At 55.3% G+C, this 21,570-nt stretch overlaps 1 protein-coding gene across 3 annotated transcripts in view; it reads left to right on the forward strand.

Moving 5' to 3' along the window:
• Window positions 1–21,570, forward strand: part of TSPAN18 (tetraspanin 18) — a 161,813-nt gene that overhangs the window by 101,128 nt on the left and 39,115 nt on the right. For 2 of the 3 annotated variants that reach the window (XM_036029275.1, XM_036029276.1), the window contains one exon: window positions 7,767–7,898. The exons of the other annotated variant lie outside the window; for it this stretch is intronic. The gene's annotated coding sequence lies outside the window, so the exon portion shown is untranslated. The remainder of the gene's footprint in view (window positions 1–7,766; window positions 7,899–21,570) is intronic. 3 annotated transcript variants of the gene reach the window in all.

Here is a 21,570-nt window from a genome sequence, read left to right on the forward strand (position 1 = left end):
GGTCATCTGCTCTCCCTGGAACAAAGGTTCGGATGTCCCCAGGCGGTAATCTTCTATCAGTGCCCCAGGAGGTCGGCTGTTTTTCCCAGGAGCCAGGATGAACTTTATCTGCAGTTTCTGAAACGAAAGCTTAACATAGACATTACTTGCTAGACTTATAACTTTTTACCTCAAGCTAAAATTTTCCAAGTCTCAAGTCCCCTATCAGGTTGAAGGTTATTGAACACCTTGGTTACATTTTAAAGAAGAGAAAGGAGGAGCCCAGAGAGGGCACGTGACCTGCCCAGGGCACACAGCAAAGCAGTCCCAGAGCAAAGGTTTCCTGCCATTCGGCCAGCACTCTCAACCATTTGACCTTATGGCTTTAATCCAACCCGGACTTTGCCGTGTGTGCATGCACACGTGCACGTGTGTAAGGGGGGAGGGAGTATGTGCCTGTGTGCGAGTGAAAAGCCAAAACTGGGGGGAGGCGGGGGCACAGAGGCCCATGGGGAGAGAAAGAAGCTTCTGTCCTCCATTGCCTTCATCATGGACAGTCCAGGTGCAGGCCAACAGAGGTGTGGCCTCAGCCTGGCCACCCCTGGTGAAAACCACCGCATCCAGGCAGTGAGCACCCCTCCCGATTTTACCTGGAGGGGGCCTGCTTGCTCTTTCCCACCTGGGCTGGTCTGAATCCACTGCCACCCAGGGATTGGTGGCCTGAGCACTTGCCCTGTTGCTGAGTGGAAGCTTTATGTAGGTATCAGGCAAGAGAAACAGAACCTACGCTCCCTGGAAAGCTTTTCATCAGCGTCCCCAGAGAGGGCTTCAGAATTCCAAGGATCAGGGCTTGAACTCCAGACAAAGAAGGAAAATCCAGGACCTGGATGTCCCCATTACCCCTCCGTGAATTTCCTCTGGCTCCCTATCAGCCCAGGCTTCCGTCTCGGCACCGATGGCCCGCCGCCTCCCCCTCCTCTCACGCCTCTGCCAGAGCACAGCTGTGTGCTGCATCCCACACCAGTCATGCACGTTGAGGCTCCTGTGCTGTGCACTCTGCTCGGAATGCCTTTCCTCCTCTTCCCCACCACCCTCCAACTGAGCCACTCATCCAGGTGCTACCTCCTTATCTTCAACAGCGCTGTTTCCCATTCATCTAGCACCTAAGTGTGACAGGCAATTGGTGACACTGGAGATACAGCAGTGAGTGGTTTAGAACATTCCCCAGTCTCTGCCCTCTCCCAGCTGTTTGTAAACTGCATCTCTCACTTGGCCTCACTGCACTGCAGACAGTGTCACAGTCCTTCTGCCCTCTCCTGGCCACTTATACAGTGGGCTCCCAATGAGTGCTAGAATGAATGAATGAATTCACGGACGAATGCATAACAAACAAATAAATATTACTGTACTGCCTTCTATTGTAATGCTTCTGCAGGGACATCTCTACCCTTGAGTCTAGGGCTGTATGCCATGTTCTTTTTTAGACATCAAGTTTCTATGTCCCCGTGGTTTATTATTTTCATTAATAATAACAGAATTGATACCATTGATCTGGCCCTTCCCATATGCCAGGCATTGACCAAAGTGTGTGCTGTGCACTGTCACAATAATACTTTCAGTAGGAGCAAGATTAGCCCCATTTGACAGGTAAGAACTAAGGCTCAGAGAAGTTAAGGCATTTGCCAAAGTCACAGCTAGTCAGAGGTAGAGGCGGGCCCCTAATACCAGTGGTCCAACCACAGAGCTGCACATCTTATAGAGGGATTAAATGAATGGCTCGAGCTATCTGAAATCTTGGTAACTGAAGGAGTTGATTCATACTCAGAAGCAGCCACCTTGGCCCTGCTTGTGCAAATGTGTGTGCACCATGCACACATGCACACGCCCTTCACTCTCCCTCAGTGTGTGCTCTCTGCACTGGAGTCTATCACCATGACCCTCACATGTGCCTCTCGAGCAGACCGCACATCTGAGTGCCCTTATTATACGGTCTTTGCTTAGCCAGACATGTGATCACTGTGTCCTAAAAGACTGACTGTAAATGCAGTTGGGATTAGGTGAGGCAGTTGTCAGGGGAAGTGGGAGGAAACCAGGAGATGATCTGGAATGAACGATGAAGGATAAATCCTGAGTTCCAGGATGAACGCCAAGTCCATGGAGATATGCAGGCTTATGAAATGCTCCAGGACATCTGAGCTTGGTGGGCCTGGATGCCTCTAAAATCTAGCAAGATGCTCAGTCATTCACTCATCCGTCCATCAAAAACTTGAGTGCCGAAGCTTTAGCAATGAATGTGGAATCTGGGGCAGTAGTGATCTTCCAGGGCCTAAAACACCAGACTGGGAGGTCCCTGCTGCATAGGCAGTGGGGAGCTGCCGAAGGCTGGGGAGCTGCAGAGTGGTGTGGGCCACACCCCACTCCTACAGATCTGTCTGCCCACCTGGTGGGAGATGAAGTGGGGGCAGGGGTTGGGCTGCAGGGAAGAGTGTGTGGAGGCTGCAGCTGTGGAGAAGAGCATGAAGGCTTGGGTTGGGGAAGGTGGTGAAAGTGGCAGGTGGAGGGGAGGGCCCATGCGAGGGGAGGGTTCCAGGTATATGTGACTGAGCTGTTGGGGTAGGGAGGAAGAGAAAGTGGAACCCAAAAGCCTGAACATTTGGGAGACTCTGTGATTGAAAGGATTCCTGGAGGGGCCATTTCTGGTTAAATAGTAATAATAATAATAGTTCAGGTATTACTGAAGCCTTACTCTGAGCCAGGCACTGTGCTAAGGACTTTATGCATTCTCTCACATTAAATACTTACGAGAAACCCCTCAGGTAATTACTGTCATCTGCATTCTATACATGGGGAAACTGAGGCACGCTTAACTTGACATAGAGCACACAGCCAGTAACTGGTAGAGTTGGGCTTCAACTCCAGGCAGTGGCTGGAGCTTCCCGGCATAACCCCTGCCTCTCCGTGACTGGCCTGGAGGACACCGGCTTTATTTCCGGAAAGGACCTGCTTTTCCAAGCTGGAGAGCTGAGAATAGAGAGCAGGACGATTTAGGGTTCACATTAAAACCAAGGTGAGTGCAGAAGCAGCACCTCCGGGAAGAGGCCTGCCCAGACTCCCCATTCTAGGTGGTGGGGCTATCCACCCAGAAGATTAATGAGAGGGCTGGGGAGAGAGGAAAGGAAGGAAGAAAAATTGCTGCCCATTTATACCTGTCCTTTGGCAAGGCTTGGTAATTAGCAAACCCTCAGCAGTAAAATATTTCGTTTTGGTGTAATTGCAAAGTAATTATGTGGTATGGGTTGTGTATTAATCGTGTTGATTAATAACACTCAGGTAGTAATTAAACATCTGCTTGGTAATCGTGTGCAGGCTGAAGCTTAACATGCATGCACTCACACACACGTGCCTGCACCCCATGCGAGGCTCCTTGGTCCCTGTGGTGCTCGTCCGTGTGTGCTTGCATGCGAGAGAGAGAGAGAGAGAGAGAGAGAGAGGGAAAAGGGGGGGGAGAGAGAAAGCAAGAGCTAGCCTGGCTGAGTTGAGACCCTCCCTTCCCCACCATACACTGAGGCCTTTCTGCCCCCACCCTCTCCTGGGACCCAGGGAGGAAATGACCTGGCCCTGGGGCTGTGCCACCCTGAAGCCTCTCTCAGAACAAACTCTGCCCCTGAGTGTGTCTCCTTCCCGGCTGAGCTGCCTGGCTCCGTGGGTTGGCTAGGGGTTCACGGGCTCCTCCACGCGGGACAGTATGCTGGAGTGTCTTAGAACTCGCTGTGCTGTCAGCGTTAGACCTTTGGCTTCTAGGGTCCTTCCCTGGGCAGGTTACCTTCCCCTCGCAGGTGGGGAGAAAGCCATTGTAGGAGCCGCCTGCGCTGAGGCCCCCGTAGTACACCCCTGAGCCTGGACTTAATGATCTGATCCCAGAGGCTGTAGGGACCAGAGCCGGATGCAGCCGTGGCGGCCAGGGGCCCCGTTCCAGCTTCGGTTCTGCCCCACGCGCTCGTGTCGGTCCGGTGGCCCTCCTCCTCTGTCCCTCCGGTTCCAGGTCCATCAAACAAAGAAAACCCAGCGTGTGGAGAGGCCTCCGAGGGCCTTTCCAGATCCGCCGTACTCGCATTCTAATTTGGTTTGTACTAATTAGGAATCGGAGACAATTTAAATTCAATACATCCGATCCTCGGTGAGTAAACAATCAGAAATAATTCCTTCCTTTATGACTTCTCAAAGACTCACTCATGAGCAATGAGAACCCAAGCTAAAATCAATAGCTTTTATTTCACAGGCAGAGAAATGGCAGAATCCCCGAGCTGCCGGGCATTGCAATTCATTCTTGTATTTTAAATTTTTATGTTTATGTTTATGGACTGCCATTAGACAATATGGATATATCCTGAAGGTTGATTTTTCTGCATTAACTTAACTCATTTTACTTATTAGTTCGCATTTATAGCTCGGGTTTAATAAGCGCACAGTGCAAAAGTCATAAAACTGTCCTTTTTTTAACCATATTTTAACATCGAGACTCTTCTCTGAGTCATCCCAGGTTTATTTGCTCATAACTTGTTTCTCCTGTGGTTTGAGGCCCAGCGTTGCCAGTGCCGGCCAGTCCTTTGACCGTGAGCTTCAGTGTGCCTCGTGTGTAACAGGGAAGGGCGCCACTAATTAATAAAAGCGGTAGAGGCTTAGATTTTAGAAAGCAAGCATGCAGCAACCTCTTCCTGTGTTCGGGGTGCTCCTCATACAGGCTCTGGTTGAATCCTGCAGCCCTATGAAGTGGCCCTATTTACTTACCTTTCACTTTATAGGGAAGGAAACTGAGGCCCAGAGAGGTCGAACGACCCGCCTGAGACCACACAGTTGGTGGCAGTGGCAGAGCTAGGATGCAAACGCGACATGTCTCAGTCCCGTCCCCCCCTTTCCTTCTCCGTCCGCCTCTTCCCCCACCCTCCCGGCACCCCTCCGTCACGTCTCTACTCCCCACCAGGCCACGAGGCCCTCCCCGTCTCCCTCTCACCCTCTCAGCATCTGTTTCCACTTGCCCGGGCCGTTCCTTCTTGTCTACCTGGAGAACTGCTCTGCTCTCCGGCCTTCCGTGGCTCCCCATGGCCTGTGGATGAAGTTTGTCATCCTTAGCTTGGCATTCAGGGACCTTAACCATCCAGCCCTTCCTTCCCTTCCTGTCTCCTTTCCTACTCAGCCCCCACAGGCAGCCTCGGCTCCTGCTTCTGAATACCCACCCCACACTTGGGTACCCCCATGCCTTTGCTCACCCTGGTCCCTTTGCCCACAGGGCCCTGCTCTCCTTTCTATACATTCAAATCTGCCCCCTCCTCCAGGAAGCCTTCCCCGGGACTCAAGAAGGAAGGGACGCTTCTGTCCCCTGAACTCAGAACCAGGTGTTGAACCCTCCTTCACCTCCTTGAACGATGAAAACAAGGTCTTTGCCTTCTCTTCTCTATAACAGCGAGCTCCTTTGAAGGTGCACTCTGTGCCTCCCTCATCCCCGGCACCTTCCGAGTCCCAGGAGCACAGCAGATGTTCAGTTAATGCTCACCAAAACGAGCGAATGCTCTTGGTGCTCGCGATCTGCAGGACACAGAACTCCTGAGTCCTGTCTGTGGCCCTTGGGGCCAGCCCCATGCCAGCCCCGGGAGAGACTTGGTCCGGGTTTTCTCAGCGTTCAGGGCAAAGCACTGACTACGGGACCTTTCCATCTCCTTTCCCACTCTGCCCGAGGCCCCACTCGGGTGTCTCTGCACCTTTGCTCGCTCTGGCCCCCTGCCCCCAGTGCCCTCCACTCATCTCCCCATACCCTCGTCTGCCCTCCACTCCAGGAAGCCTTAATGTGCCTGCTGGGTCCCCAGTGCTGTTGCCATAAGGAAATCAGAGGAGGGGGAGCCTCACGTGCGCATCTCTGCCTGCAAGCTACCAGAGCCCTGGGTTTCAGTCCCGACCCTGAGAGCTGGGCGGTGGGTCCAACGCCCCTTTCACAGAGGGAGAACCAAGGCCCCACGAAGAAGAGGATGTGCCCAAGTGCTCACAATAAGTTAGTTTGGCTTGGGTGGGACTGGAACCCAGGACTTCTGTCTGTGGGCCCTTCGGGGTGTAATGCTGTCACCTCCTAGGAATGCAGGTCCCCCACCCCCGGCTGTGGGTCTGTTCATAGGGTGGGTGGTCTGCTTCTCTTAGTGGGTTTGAGGGAGCATGGTCCGGGGTGTGGATGAAAGATGGAAGATGGGGGGCCCAGAGAGGCGGACCCACACGTCATCCAGATGGGGCTGGAGCAGGACCACAGGCGGCCACTGTTAGCGTGCTGCTGAAACAGTGTTTGTGGTCACCTCTTTCCTGCAGCCATTTATTTATTTCTTTATCGTACCCTTTTGGAAAACGTGGAGACTTGCCACCCCTACTAGGAATTCGTCCCGTCCAACCCTCCCAGCCCCCCCCCCCCCCCCCCCCCCGCCAGTTCTCAAGCGCTGGCTGTGCTGGCTGCTGTCTGGCATGACATTAGCGCTCGCCAGCTTGCAGAGTGCTAATGACATTTGCCTTTTGCCGGCTGGTGAGATGTGGGCTGGGGTGTGGGCTCCCGTGGGCAGGTGGGGAGTTTGCAGCCCAGAGGGAGAAGCAGCTGTGCTGGGTGGGGGCCCTCACTGGTCTGTGAGAGGCAGAGAAGCGGGGTACAGCTAGGATCGGAGGGAACAAATAATGGTGGAATGGAGAGATTTTTGTCTAACGATGTGCCAAGGACAAAAAGCGACCCCCAGACCAGTGCCCCACCCCACCTCAGGCCCTCACCTGCATGTCCTCTCCCAAGTTTCCTCCCTGACATTTAGTGAGTGCTTGCCATGTGCCACATGCTCTGTGTGGCTTCAGACTTAGAAAGTCATTTTAACTCCCTGCAGTTCTTAAAGAGAGATGCCATCGTTGTCCCTGTTTCACAGACCAGGAGGCTGACGCCCTGGGAGGACACCTGAGTTGTTACCTAGGCCCTCACTTCTGGAAAGGGGCTTCCCCAGCAACTGCCTGTCCGCCTGCCTCTGGAGCCTGTGTTCTGGCCCCTGTGGGCATTCCCTCCCACACCTTGCCGGCGTGAACACAGTCAGGACACCATTCTCGCTCGGGCCCGCCCAGCGTCACCTGACAGGCATGACGCGGAGCCTGGCTGTGTGTCCTTGGCTGCCCCCCGGGGCTGCAAGGCTGACAGCTACAAAAAAAGGGAGCAACCATAGAGCACCCAGCCATGAAGCAGGAGAGACCCCGGGTTTAGTCCTCACTTGGCCACCAAATTGCTGTGTGGCTTCGGACAAGTGTCTGCCCCTCTCTGGGTGTCATTCTCCTCATTGGTAAAGTGAAGCCATTGGTCTGGCTGGATGGAACATTCCGAGATGCTTTGGTACATGAGAAAGGAGCTTTCCTCCAGTGTACTTGAACCCTCCCGGAGTTCCCACCCACTCGCTCAGACACGTGAAGTTGTTGTGTTTCAGAGCAAACCCGTGAACACTCGCCGAGCGTCTCCACTCCGCAAAGTGCACTGTGCTAGACACAGTGGGCGTGATGCTTCCGTGTTTTTTTGGGACCTACACACAGGCATATGCATACCTTTGCATCTTAGAATTGTCTGGCTTCCCAGTGCTGATACATAATCCCAGGCTTCTGCATCTTTGCCTCATCCCACTGCCTCCTCCTGGCCCGGAGAGCATTTCAAGCAGAAACAAGAGACCTCGGGTAGCATGAGCAGCGAGATCTCCGCCAACCAGGCAGTCACGGCTGGCTCTGTTGATCTCTGACAGGTGGGCATCTCCTGGGCAGCCCTGAGCTTGCAGCGGTAAGAGCTTCTACATTGTCGTCAGAGCTACTTGAACCCTTGGAATTTGGCTTCTCGAAACGTGGGCACAGTCCTTTTCCAGACACCAGGCACCCAGGTAAGGTTGTTCAGGCTTGTTCAGCATGGGGGTTCTGCTGCTTTTGTTGTTGTGGTGGCTAATAGTAGCCGTCGGTGGGGTACCCTGTCATTCTGTATCTCAGGGCCCTGTTTCGGTCCCTTCGTTAGCAGGAGGGCCCAGTGGCTAAGGCTCTGAAGTCCAACAGACTGGGGTTCGAATCCTGGAATCACCGATTACTAGGAGCATGGCCTGGAGCCCTTTCTGTGTCTCTACTTCCTCATCGGTCAGCCAAGGAAGCAACAGCACCCACCTTTTGGGTTTGGGGCAAAGATAAAATGAGGTACTACATGCAAAAGGCTTCGAACAGGATGGACACATAGTAAGCTCAGAACCCAATCAAGGTTAGCTGTTACTAAGAGTACGCCTGCACCCATGACAATTCAGAATTAGTTTATTCTCGCATTGATGGACCGGAGCCCACATTTGCACTAGAACGTGGACTTCGAGAGGGCGGGGGTTTGTCTGTCTGAGCTGAATCACCAGATCCCAGCAGAGCAAACTAGCCATTATTTGTTGAATGAACATGGGTGTGGGAAGATGCATTACTCACCTATATTATGCAAAATCCTCAGAACAGAGCTTAGGGGTCCCTGCGTTAGTTGGACTATGGGTTCAGGTGTGTGTGACAAAAATCCAAAATAATGGTTCCTCAAACAAAAGGTTGCTTTTTCTAAGTAAAATTCTGAGCTAAGGGGATTCTTCTGCATGAAGAGGCCAAGTTTCCTTATGTCCTGGGATGCCACCCTCTCTTGTCTAGATGACCCACGATGGCCCATGGCAGTCTCTCCTTGCCACTCGGCCAGGAGGGGAAGTCGGAAAGGGAGAGGCACCCCGTGCTCTGAGAGAATCGCACACCACTTCCGCCACGTCCCCTTGGCTGGAGTGCAGATAGAGGGCGCGCCTGGTTGCCGGGGAGGGTGGAAATCAGTCTTTATTCTGGGTGGCCATCTGCCACAATTGTATTTCAGTGGAAGAAGAGGAAAATGGGTTGGGAGGACCCTCCACCTTGCCAGATCAGATCGTTTACCCCCCTTTTTCTCTCCATCCTCCCTTCCCTTTTCCACTCCCTGCCCACCACTGACCCTTTCACTGCTTCCATAGTTTTGCCTTTCCCGGAATGTCATATAATTGAAATCATACGACATGTGGCCTTCGCATGTTGGCCTCTTTCACTTAACAGCGCGCATGGAAAGCTCCTCCATGTCTTGTCATGGTGTGGCAGCTCCTTCCGTTTCATTGCTGAATAATACTCCGCTGGGTGTACCGTGGTTTGTTTTTTCATTCACTCACTGAAGGACATCTTGGTTCCCATTTTGGGTGACTACGAATCAAGCTTCTATAAACATTCATGTACAAGTTTGGTGTGGCCATAAGTTTTTGAGCAGTTGGGTAAATAGCTAGGAGCATGATTGATAAGTTGTATGGCGAGAGTATATTTAGCTTCTTAAGCAGCTGCCAAGCTGTTCTCCAAAGTGGTGGCACCATCTTGCATTCCTACCAGCGATGAGTAAGGACTCCTATGGCTCCCCACCCTCGTCAGTGATCGGCGCTGTCAGTGTCGTGGCTTTTTGTGCTTCTGCTCGGTGTGTGGCGGCAGGATCCTCCTTCTGCAGCTGAAGATTATGAAACTCAGAGAGGGCACCTTGCCTAAGGTGGTAGAGCAGGTGAGACATCCAGGGACTTCTCTGGGCCTGCTCGACCCCTGAGCTCAATACCCTCCTGCTGCACTGCAGCCTCTGCCCACGGCAGGTCTTTCTGAGGCCTCAGACCAGCGCCCTGGGGTGACTCTCTCTCCCCAGGCTGAGCAGTGGCTGGATTCCACGGCCTTGTTCATTGTTTAGTGCCTGTCTTTCCCAGCAGGACCGAAGGTCAATGAGGCAGGACAGTGGGGGTTGGGGGGCAGAGTGAGTGGATCTGAGCGAAGTTGGGAGGGGTTAGGGTTAGCAGACAGCTGGGAAGGTTGGGGCACAGGAGTGCCCAGCAGGCTGCTGGCCTGTGCCCAGTGCTTGGGTCTGAGGGGCAGACTGAGCTGCTGCCCAGGTCAGCAAGAACCAAGGACAGTCCAGACGTGAAGGCTGGTGGCAGGGGGGACCCGGTGATAAGAGGCAGTCAAGGCAGAGCTGAGATCAGGTGCTGAATGAGCTGGGAGTCAATACTCAACTGAGATTTGATTAAGCAAGACAGGCAGTTTGTTAGCTTTCTACATATTGGCAGTTTGAAGTCTGTTTATTGGTATCCAAGGCAGGGCTGAATCCAAGGCTCAAATGATGCTCCTATGCGTGCCCTCTGTTTCCCTTCTGGTGGGCTTTAGTCCCTGGCCGGCACTCCCTATGTGGCCATGGGGCAGTGACCCACAGCTCCAGACCGACATCCTGCTGACTTCAAAACTGAGTGGAGGCAGAGCTTCTCCTCCTCAGGAGTTATAATGAAAGTCCCAGAGTTGAAGCTTATTGACTGGTCCTGGGTCACATGACCACCTATGAGCAATCACTGAAACCAGGAGAGAATATGCTGATTGGTCACATGCTGGTTGGTCTGACTAGGTCATTGTTGGGAGATGGGTGGTGAGGGGGGGTGTGTTGTGGGTCAGGGGGGTTGGCCTGAAGGTACCAGAGGGCTGGTAGCCCAAAGGGAAAGACCAGGGGTTATTTTCGGAAGAAGGAGGAAGCAATGCCAGGCAGACAGAACAACAGAGGCTCCCTCTCAGTCCCGGAGCAGGAGGTGGGGAACGGGGAGCTAGCAGGAGGGCTGACTGGTCCCAAACAGGTTTTTCCCATGGCTTACGGCATGAAGGGTGGCCTCTGACTGGTACACCTCGGTTTCTGTGGACCTGGTATCTGAAAGCCTGATGTACACACACACACACACACACACACACGATGGATCTGCAGGTGGCACTTCCCTTTTCCAAAGGATTGTCCCCTGAAGTCTTGCTCTCCAGCAGCCACCCCAATATCTCAACCACATCGTATCTGGCTGCCCTGGGCTCCCCTCTACATGCTTAAAGGACCTTTTCCTTCTCTTCATCCCCATTCCCACCCCACCCTCTCTCCCTCGTGGCTAGGGAAAGTTTCTTGAGCTCCTTGAGCATTTATTTGCCCTCAACAGCCTTCTAGAAGACCCAGCCTATGACAGTCCCCTTCTTGGAGGAGCAACCACAGCCCTCCCCTCAGCCACCACCTTCCTGAGGCCTCTGAGAGGGAGGAGGAGAGGGAAGAGGCAGTCACTGACCGAGCAGCAGTCCTTTCTCCAAGGGGCCGTAGGGGTCTGCGCGGGGCTGCAGGGCATGGGCAGGCGGGCCAGCCTGGCAGCCCTGGCTGGCGTCCACCGTGGCAGTGCTGTTATGCATTTAGGGTGTGGGGTGTGATTTCATTTGAAAAAAGATCTCTGCAGAAAAAAAGACGGAAAACCACAGTGTATGCTTCTGCCTCCCAGGCAACTGTGGCCGAGCGCTTTTTTAGATACATCCTTTGCTTGATTTTGGTCAACCACAAACCTCCTGGCTCTTCATCGGTCTCTCTCTCTCTCTCTTTCTCTCGGCCTCCCTTGCCTGTGGATTCTGCAGCTCTGACTCACCAGGCAGACAACTCAGTGTTCAGCATCACCCTGCCTTATATGGTATGCTCAGTGCTCCAGGGGCAACGGGCGTTCATTCATTTGTTTCTTCAGCCAGTGGCTGTTCAGTTGTTATTACGTGCCAGGCAGTGTTTCACTCGCTGGGGACTGAGAGGGAGCAAAGCTGAAAGGTCCCCACCCTCAGGGGTCCCTGCCTTCTCTGGAAGACCCCAGAGGGCAGACCCTTCCTCTGCATGTCTTGTCCCCCCAGTCCAGGGTCTTCGGTGCGGAACCACAGCCAGGCTTGGTGGGTGCTTTTAAAGCCCCCACTATGACTGGTGTTGCAGAGATCACCACTAGACCATGGTGGTCCCTTCTAGACCACTAGAATGACTCGGTCCTCACTGTCTAGGACTTAAAGTTTAAGATGCAGCTTGTGATGGGTCCTGGGGCGGAGGGAAGGCCAGGGTTGCAGATCTGGATGCAAATTGGTCAGGGCATGTGGCTAAGACTCGGGCAACCTCTGCTCCCAACCTCTGCTCCCATTCTCCATTCACTCAACAGCCCCTCGGACATCAGCGCTGGGAGACCCCTAAGAGGGCTCCTGACTTGTTTTGGGGGCACAGACATGAGAGTACATCCCTGTCATCTGAGGCAGGGAATGAGAGGGCCCAGAGCAGACATGTAAAGGAAGGCTTGGGGATTCCGGGACCAGATCGAGAAGCCGTTTCTGGTGGTGACGGTGGTGATGGTGGTAGGAGACCAGGGAATGTAGAGTCCTGGAGCTGGGCTTTGCAACTGGGTGGGACGTGGGACAGGTGAGGGTGCAGGGAAGGGTGACATGGGGGAAGAAACAGAGCAAAGGCCTGGAGCTGGGACCACGGGGCTTGGAAGCCTGCCCGGCAGGAAGTGAAATAAACCCAGTCAGCTTCTTCCCTGCAGGCCTCCAGGCTTGGCTGTGCAGGCCGGTGGCCATCTTCGCAGTTGCCTTAAAGTACAGCCTGGGTTTGGAGTTGAGTAGCTCTTCCATTTTCCTTTTCCCCCTTTATTCCCAGGAAAGGGAATCTTGGAGGGACCCTTAAGAAATGGTGCTGCCCAGCGACAGGGAGCAGTCAGTCCTCCCGTATCGGAGTTTCTTTACAGAACTTAGAAACCGCACGCACTCACAGCTTCACAAGCGGCGTGCCTTGAGGCCCCCCTGCGCTGGGAGTCGGAGGCTCAGACTCTTGCCCCCACCCTGCTGCCGGCGTCCTCAGCCTCCCTGCCCAGTAGTTTGTCACTTGTAAAAGAAGGGGCGAGACCCCCTCCAGCTCTAAACCTTTTATTCCAAGTCAGCCCTGGGCTCGGATCCCAGCTCTGCAAGGAGCACGACCTGGGCTCTCTGGGCCCCCGTGTTCTCCTCTATAAATTGGGGGTGGCAATACTGCACGCCTCTCAGGCCGGGTGTGAATAGTGAGATTAAATGAAATACGCCAAATAGCGTGTCCGCCAGAAGGTGGGTACCTAGTGACGGCGCTCATGCTAACGGCGTCATATGTACATTTTCAACTCTGTAACTCTGTGGGAGGCGTCCTCATCGAGTCATAGGTACCGGTACCTGCAGGGCAGTGCACGTCCATGTCCCAGAAAGTGTGGTGGTGGGGCTAGAGCAGGGGCGTCAAACTCATTTTCACCAGGGGCCCCATCAGCCTCGGGGTTGCCTTCAAAGGACCAAAATAACTTTAGGGCTGTATAAATGTAACTACTCCTTAACTGTTGAGGAGTTGAAATCACATTCCGCCTTTTAAAGGCATCTACAAGGCTGATGCCCCCGCCCCCCCACCCGCCCCAGAATGAGTTTGACACCCCTGGGCTAGAGAGTCATGCCCCGCCCATCTCCAAATGTGGGCAGAGCTGCCTGCCTCAACGTCACATTGATTCCTCACGCATCAGGTGTGAATTCAGCGCTCACTTTGTGCCTGGTCCTCCTGGAGGCACGTGGGAGCCTGTCTGGGCTGGAGGGCCCCCAAGCCGCCTGCTCTCAGCAGCTCGGGCTGCACTTTGAGGCACCTTCCGCCCTCCGGCTGGCCGGCCGCCACCACTGGCCACAGCTCCTCAAGCCAAGCACTGGCGTGCTCGGGTCTGCAGGCCGGAGCCCTGGGGAGAAGTCCCTCCCCTGCCTCTAGTGGCTCCTGGAGCTTGGTATAACACCTCTCTTCCCACCTTGGGGCTAAGACTCCTGTGAAATGCCAGAGAATCCACCATGATGAACTGGTCTGGCCTTGTACCTGGACAGACTGAAGAGACGGGTGGGATTTCCTGGTTCGGCATTATGCAAACTAAGCCATTCTGGAGAGGAAAGATGGCTTGCCATCGGGCATGGATTAGAGGGCTGTGTTTCATTCTTGCCTCCTTTAATGCCTGTTTGGGTCCCGAATTGCAAGGAGTTTTGCATATTTCTGGAGGATGCAAACCCTGCAGATTAGAAGGTGCTGAGGGGTCCAGTCTGCCTTGGGCTCACCTGGTACTTTCCTGGTGGCTGTGAACATTTCACCCTCTGTATTCGCCAGCATCCAGCACAGAGCTGGGCACTCAGCGGGTGGGGGGCTTCCATCAGTGGTTGGTGAATGGATGGACAGATGGCCGGATTACAGTGGATTCACTGTAACACACGCTTTCCCAGCCTTGGGTCCAAGCTTCCAAGGCGCTCGGAGACACTGGGCTCTGGGTTTGTTTTCCAGTGACAGTTTGATTCTGGCTCCTGTGCAGCATCAGTAGCTTTCAAGTCATGGGGCGGACGCCGAGCAAATGGCTTCGAGCTTGTGCATTTCTCACTTCCGTTGCAGGAGGCAGTGCGGCGTGGGCCCTGGCCTAAGGGTGAGATTCTGCCGCCCCAGCTCCACGTCCGGTTGACCTTGGCCACATGATTTCATCTCTCTTAAATTCTATTTACTCATCTAGAAAATGATAGCACTAATAGCAGCCAACTCATAAGGGCTCTGATGAGTGTTAGATTAAATAATGGGCGTTAAAATAAGCAGCACGTGGTAGATACTCAGGAAAGGATGATGATGGTGTATTTAATGACCCCCTTAAGCTATTTGTTGAATAAACTTCTCTCTTCCAGACATATTTTTTGCAGACTGCTTTGCATTTTTAAGACAAAAATCATTTTTTAAAGTTGTTATTACAGAAGTAAAACGTGCTCCTTAAAAATTCAAATGACCCAGAAGGACTTAAATTAAAAAGCAAATGCAGCCATCCTGCCCCCTACCCCCACCCCCACGGCCAGCTCTCTCCTTCCCTTTCCCCAGCCACATTCCCAGGTTGGGAACTTCTTTCCTTTTTTTTTTCTTCCTAAGGGAAGGGGACAGGTACGCATTTAGGAGGGAACAGTGACCAGGTAGCCATGCAGGCCCCAAGTCCCAAGGCTGGTGCCTCGGCGGTCCCGTTGGCTCCAGGGGTAGCCTGTGTCCCCGAGTCCTGGGGAGTGGTGTGAGGTGTGCCACCTCAGAGCCAGGCCTGGAGGGACAGGCTGGTAGGCACTGTGCCTGGCCGCATGCCTGGGCCCTTCTTCTGTCAGAGCTCCAGGGCTCAGTCCGGCACAAGCTGCCATGTCTCCGGCAGAGCCATCACTCACTCCCACACCTGTGCCCTGTGCCGCCACACCCCTCCCCTGTCAGGAAGAGGCTGGGGCCTACCCAGCGCATGGCCCGGGCCCAGTGCTAATGGGCTTGGGGCGGGTTTGAGTTTTACCAACACGAAGATGCAGGATGTGCCATCCGCCTATGTTCCTCGAGGCCTGACTTGCTCTGTGGCTGAGCCCTCTCTGCCCGTTTCAAGGACATTCCATCCCAGTCACATAGGGGCGGAGGTGCTGGGGGACTTGCCCCTAGGATTGTGAAGAGGTCCAACAGTGTGGGCTTTGCCAAGCTCCCCAGGGCGCTCTGATGCCAGCTCAAGTTCAGCATCCCTGAGGGCGACAGGCAGGTGGCAGGAGGTCTACTGGACTGTGATGCTGTGGCACATGGGAGGGGTGCCGGGGCCCTGCTGGGGGAGGGGGAGGTGCTGGGGACTATGAATGACATAGAGGGACTAGGGGGAGGGGAGTGAATTCCTAGTAGTGGGATCAGCATGTGCAAGTCCCTGGGGCACGATAGAGCAGAGGCGTCCCAGGAGCTACGCGGGTACTGCTGGGGGGCGGGAGAAGAGGCTGGGAGAAGAGGGCGTGAGGAAGGGAAGGGATAGGCAATAGCCTCCTGTGCTCTGAGTTCAGGTTGCTCCCCAGAAGTGCTGGGGAGCCTTGAAAGGGTCTGTGTAGACGGATGAGTTGGGAAGATCCGTGCCCTGGGCAGATGGTGGGGAGGATAGAGTCTGAGGTTCCTGGATTGCGGCAGGTGACAGCTATCTTCTGGAGGGCAGGGCTGAACCTGCAATGGATGGGGAGAAGAAGGCAGGGGGGGACTGGGATACCTCAGGTCCTGGAACGAGCATTCCCTCAGGGGAGCCGAGCCAACTGAGTGCTGGAGCCCAGGGGGCCATCTCTGTCCCTCTCTGTCTCGGTGCCTCGGAAGCGTTCTGTGACTGTCCTGCACTGCAACTGCCATCTGCATGCACGCCTTCCACCCCGAATCTCTGTGTACTGTCTCCGGGGTGGAGGAGACCTGGATGCCGTCTGCACAGCTGGGTGCTTGACCTGGAGTGGAGGCCCCAAGAAAGGCGAGAGCGAATCTGGACCCCTCTGAGGGTGCGGTTAGGTGCAATTTGGGAGGGAGTGGGAGGGACCCAGGTGGATGATGGTGCGAGTCAGGAGGGGAGACCCGTGGAGAGGAGGTAGCTGGGGAAGCCCCTAGCCCAGACCAGTCCAGCCCCCTCGTCAGAGGCCCAGCTTTCCTCACTGTCTTCCCAGGGCCAGGCAGGCACATGAAATACAGCTGTGGCCTCTCGGGCCTGGGGTTCTCGTTTGGGAAGGGGCCTCCTGTGAGCTCAGCCTGTGGTAAGTCCAGGGCTGAGAGGAGGGAGCTTGCAAACCACAGCCAGGATGCTGAGCCCTCGGGGAGGCCAGCATCGGGGAGAAGGGAGGGTAGGTACCCCCTCAGGGTGGAGGGTGGGGCAGGTATGAAACAGGCCTCTGGCTAGAGGGCCAGGCTGGTCCCCATTTGACTGGCTGGGCCGCTGCTTTGGGTTGGCAGCTCCTGTTTCTTCTGCACCCGCTCCTGGGGCTAGTGTGGGCTAAAATGGAGTTGCTTGGAGCCCTGCGATGCCAGCCCTAGCCTAGCCCACGTGCATTCCAGTATCACGTTAACCCCAAGCAGCAGTCGGTGTTGATTTGCGGTGAGCACTCAGAGCAGCTGTGGTTCTGGCTGAGGAGGTGCCAGCTAGACCCTGCCCACTGAGTCCCCTCCCTCAGGAGGGCTCAGGCCTTTCTGCTTTACTCTGAGTGTAGACTTAACTCCCACGGACAGTCATCAGCAAGGATTTGTGGCCTCATAGACTAACTGGACTGGGAGGGGTCTCACTCCTTGAGAAGTCATCATTGAGTCTTTGCTTACATACCTCTCGTGACAAGAAGCTCACTACCAACTGAGAGCAATGTTCAGATTGCTCTGAAAGTTTTTCTCCTGCTTTATACAGGCTCTGGGTGCATTTCCTGTCCCTGCCACCTACTGTGTGGCCTCAGGCAAGTGACTTACCTTCCAGAGCTCTGGTCTCCTTTTGGTCTAAAACGGGTTTGATAAGTACCTACCTTTCACTGTGGAGAGGTTTAAATCAGACATCTTTAGAACCGTGAGCAGTTTAAACCTCCCTAGCGCATCACTCTGGGGCCCAGGCCGGTCTTCTCTGCTGACCTCCAGGTCCCACGCCAGTCACAGCTCCAGGATCCCTGCCCATCCCTTCCCGGCGCACAGTAGCCCCTCAGTATGAGACCGGTTTCCGTGTCTCACGCCTCAAGCAGACCCACCCACGGTGCCGTGGAGACAAAGCCAGACCAGGTCCATGCCTTTTGTCCTCAGCCCCGGGCCCTCATACCACAAGATGCCCTGAGCCGCCCCCCAGCCCTGCTGTCTGGAGGCTTCTGGGAGACCCGGCTTCCTGAGGGCCTCTTCGTGGTTCTGCGCCGTCCCGGGTTCTTCCCGCTGCTGCAGAGCCCCGCCTCCTCGCACTGCCCAGGCTCTGCCTCGGGTGTTTAAAGAAGTCAGCTGGGGGTTTGTTCCCTTTCCTCACATCTTAAGCGGCAAGCAATAACAAGAAAGTGCCTGTGCGAGACCCCAGGTGGAGAAGGCGTCGCGGAGACGGGGGTGACCACAGGGCGGCCAGCCACTGCCGCCACGGGGTGTGGCCGTCACCCTCAACCACAGGCTTGGCCCCTCTGGACCCCTTTGTTGGCGATTGTGCTTTCCTGGTGGTGATGTTTTTTTTAACTGCTTTAAGGAGGTAGAATTTACGTACTGTAAAATTTGCTTGTTTTAAGGGTATGCCTCAGTGATTTATAGTAAATTTACAGTCGTGCAGCCGTCCCTGCAACCCACTTTTAGAATATTTCCATGGCCCCCGAAAGAAATCTGGTACCTATTTGTCATCCGTTCCTGTTCCCACCCCCAGCCTTAGGCAACCACCAATCTACTCTCTGTCTCTATAGATTTTGCCTTTTCTGGATATTTTGTATGAATGGATCGACATGGGTGGACTCCTGTCTTTTCTGCCCTGGTGGAGGCGGGGAAACTCTTCACTCAGGGGTATGCCCGCCCTCCCGCCGCCAGCTGAGGCCGCCACGTGCTTTCTCGGAGCCGGAAAAACCCGTGGAGACACTGAGTGCAGTCTTTACCTCAGTGCAAGAAGCGAAGTGCAGGATTGTGCTCCCTGCCCCTCACACTAGGACCCCCTGACATCCGCTTTAATACATGCAGTGCCGGTAGCTCCCCGTCCCCAGGAGACTAAGGGGATTCCCAGGTCCTGACCACATGCAACGTGCCAGGATTGCTGATGTCATTAGATCTCTTGTTCCATCCTCTGAGATGGGATTGTTTCACAGCTAAGGAAGCATCAGCTCTGAGGGGGTGCAGCGTTCACCCAAGTCACACAGCAGGATTTACCAGCCGGAAAGTTGCACTCTGAGGCATTCCGCGGGTCTCCGGCATCACGACAGGGGTTCTCCGTCACTTAGAGACCCCAGGGCAGCCTGGCACCCATGGCAACCGGTGGTTCTGGGTTGGTTCAGGGTATTTCATGATGGCCTAGAATTTTTTCCAGTCCCCAAGGGTCCCATGCCTCGTCCACTACAACAGCGCAGGGACTTGGATACCCCCAGGAGGACTGCCGCAGCTCCTGAGGGTTCGGACCTTGTGCACCCCAGGGGTTCTGTGACAGCCCCAGGGACTGCACGGCAGCTCCAGAGCTCCAGGGTCCTACTTTTTATGGCTGCAGAGAGAGGACTGTGCGAATTCCTAGTAGACAAACCCCTTGATGGGGAAAAGGAGGCAGCGTGGACGAGGGACTGTGCCCAGGGGTATGCGTGCAAGGCTTGTGCAGTAGGAAAGTCCAAGGAGATACGGCTGGAAGCCTCCTTCCTCTAGGGTCGGGGGAACCAAGGCCTCTGGACTCGTGAGGGTTTATTTCCTTCTGGAAAGCAGAGAATTAGCCACTTCAGGGAGGTCTGCGGGAACGCTGTCCTGACTTGCAGGCCTGTGACTTGAAGAGGCCTGAAGCTGCGCCTGTTGCCTAGATACGAAGCGCCATTCCTCAGAGCCCTGGGAGCCGGTGCAGCACACGGGCTGGGGGCTGCCGCTGTCCACGAGGGGGCGAGCATGCCTCCCTCACAGACCTTCGGGGGCTCACAGGAGCGGGGCCCTCCCGGTGGCACAGCTGGGCTCATGCCAGTCCCACTGCTCCAGGCCAGCTGGGTGACTCGTCTGGACCTCGGGTCTGAACTTGCAGAACGGGGATGGCACCACCGTCTGTTTCACGGCGGGGTTGGGGGGCGGGGTTGAGGTGCTCAGTGGGATGGGGGAGAGCCCTGTGTGAAAGCAAGAGAACTCATTCCCACTCTACATGGGAGCTGTGCGTTGCTGGGCAAACCCTGCACCATGGAGCCTCAGTCTCCTCATCCGTACAGAGCGGGTGGGCCTAGCACCGTGGAGGGCACATGGCAGTTTCTAAGCAAATGTTAGTTCTACCCCCAACTCCCACACCCCTCACCAGGGATGGCAGCCAGGCACCCCGGGCATGAGGAAGAGGGTGGTTCTCAAGAGACGGGGACCATCAGGCCCCACAAACATCAGTGACCTTTTGCCTTTACCTCCGAGCGAAACCTCCCTTCCTACCCTGGGAAGAACCAGCGTGACAGCTTGGCTGTCTCCGTCAGGCGCGGTGCTGAGAGTTTTACTTTTGGGATCTCAGCCGTCCCTGCCACGCTACGAGAGAGGACTCTGGCGATCCTATTTTACAGACAAGCGAACTGAGGGATGGAGAAGTCAGTTAAGTTGTCCCAGGTCACAGGACTGGAACAGAGCTAGTCTGTCTTGACTGCAATGCTTGGGCGCTAATCGCTTCTCTTCACAAGTATCCTTCTAGAAATTTCCAGGGGAGAAAGGAAAATGGTGAGGCAGGAACCAGCCAGCCAGAGAACTAGTTGGATGCTTGGCCCCTGGCTGGGGGTACATTGCGTGCCCTTCCAGTGCCAGCCCGGCCCACCTGGCACTTCCCAGCTGGCAGCGGGGTGGACAGGACATGAGACGGAGGGGGCGGGCAGGGGCTGGGTCTGACCCAGGGTGGCCCCTTGGACCACTGGAGGGTCCCCACCCCTCAACAGCATACAGAACCTGCTGGGACCGGACCCCTCCCCTCAGGTGGGCCTTTTTTGAGAGAACCTGGGGAGTGGGAGGTGGGGAGTACTGGGGCCTCTGGCCTGAACAAGAACCATTCTGCCCATACGTCAAAGGAAGAGGCCGGAGGGAAGCCGACCTGGGAACTGGGAAAGGAGGAGGGCCCAGCGGCCACCGACCCATTCTGCTTTTCCGGCCAAGTGGGGCTCAGCGTGAAACGGGGGACAGGACTCATTTTGCCACCCCCACTGCAGCGGGCAGGGGTGGCAGGCCCCGGGCAGAGCTGGGACCCGTGGGACCAGCCCCTGTGCCCCAGCCTTCCTGTGCCCTCATGGGGCTCCCAGCGCAGTGTGGACCTGGACAGCCGGACCGCCAGCCCAGAGCCAGCCAGCCAGCCTCCCTGATGCTTCTGCCAAATACCAGACCACTTATCGGGCTTTTCCAGAGAGCTCATGTCCCCAAACAGGGCTCCGGGCCTGCAATTAGGAAAGTAAGTGAAGGGCTTAACTTTCTCTGGCTGTGGGTTTTTTGGTGGGAAAAATAATCTTGGTCTGGAGGGTAAAATAATATTTACTCTCCAGCAATACTCTCTGGCTAGGAGCAGGTCTGGGCCGTGGAGCTGCGGGGTAGGAGCAGCCAGGGGGTCTGCCAGCTCCTGCATGGTCCCCTCAGAGTCTCCCCTCCCCTCCGCAGCCCCCGGCCCTCAGCCAGGTGGGTTCCCCAGCTCATTCACTACAGCACTGATTCCCATTATGAAAATGAGAGCGAGAAGCTATAACAGTCAGTGTGTTATTACCGGTGGAGCGCTTGGCCTGGGCCATGAGCTCATCCGATCTGTATAGTTGTCTTGGGAGTCAGGTTTATAACCTCAAATAGATACAGCCTCAAGTCCCCAGCTCAGTAGCTTCTAGCTCTTGACCTTGGGGGGGTTTCATTTCCTGTGAGCCTCGATTTTTCACCTGTGAAATGGGAGCGAGGATAGCTTTCCTGAGTGTGTCTCGAAGGCGAGCCATGGCGCATATAAAGCACCCAATCAGTGCCTCAGCCCCCAGTAGTGCCTCATATGTGGGAGGTTGTTTCATGAAAGATAAGGCTCAGATACGTGAAACAACAGCTCTTCAGTGGCAAGGCTGAGATTCAGACCCGGGGCAACGTGGCCCTGTGTGACCCGGGCCTCCAACTGACCAGCCAGGGAGGGGCCCAGGGCAGGAGCTGGGTGGGCAGGGAGGCCCTGCCTGGCCCTCATAGGCACGGCCATTCAGACACAGCCTTGGGCACCAGAAGGCTGGGGGGCG

Source organism: Phyllostomus discolor, chromosome 6 (assembly GCF_004126475.2).
Source record: "Phyllostomus discolor isolate MPI-MPIP mPhyDis1 chromosome 6, mPhyDis1.pri.v3, whole genome shotgun sequence".
Lineage (NCBI taxonomy): Eukaryota > Metazoa > Chordata > Mammalia > Chiroptera > Phyllostomidae > Phyllostomus > Phyllostomus discolor.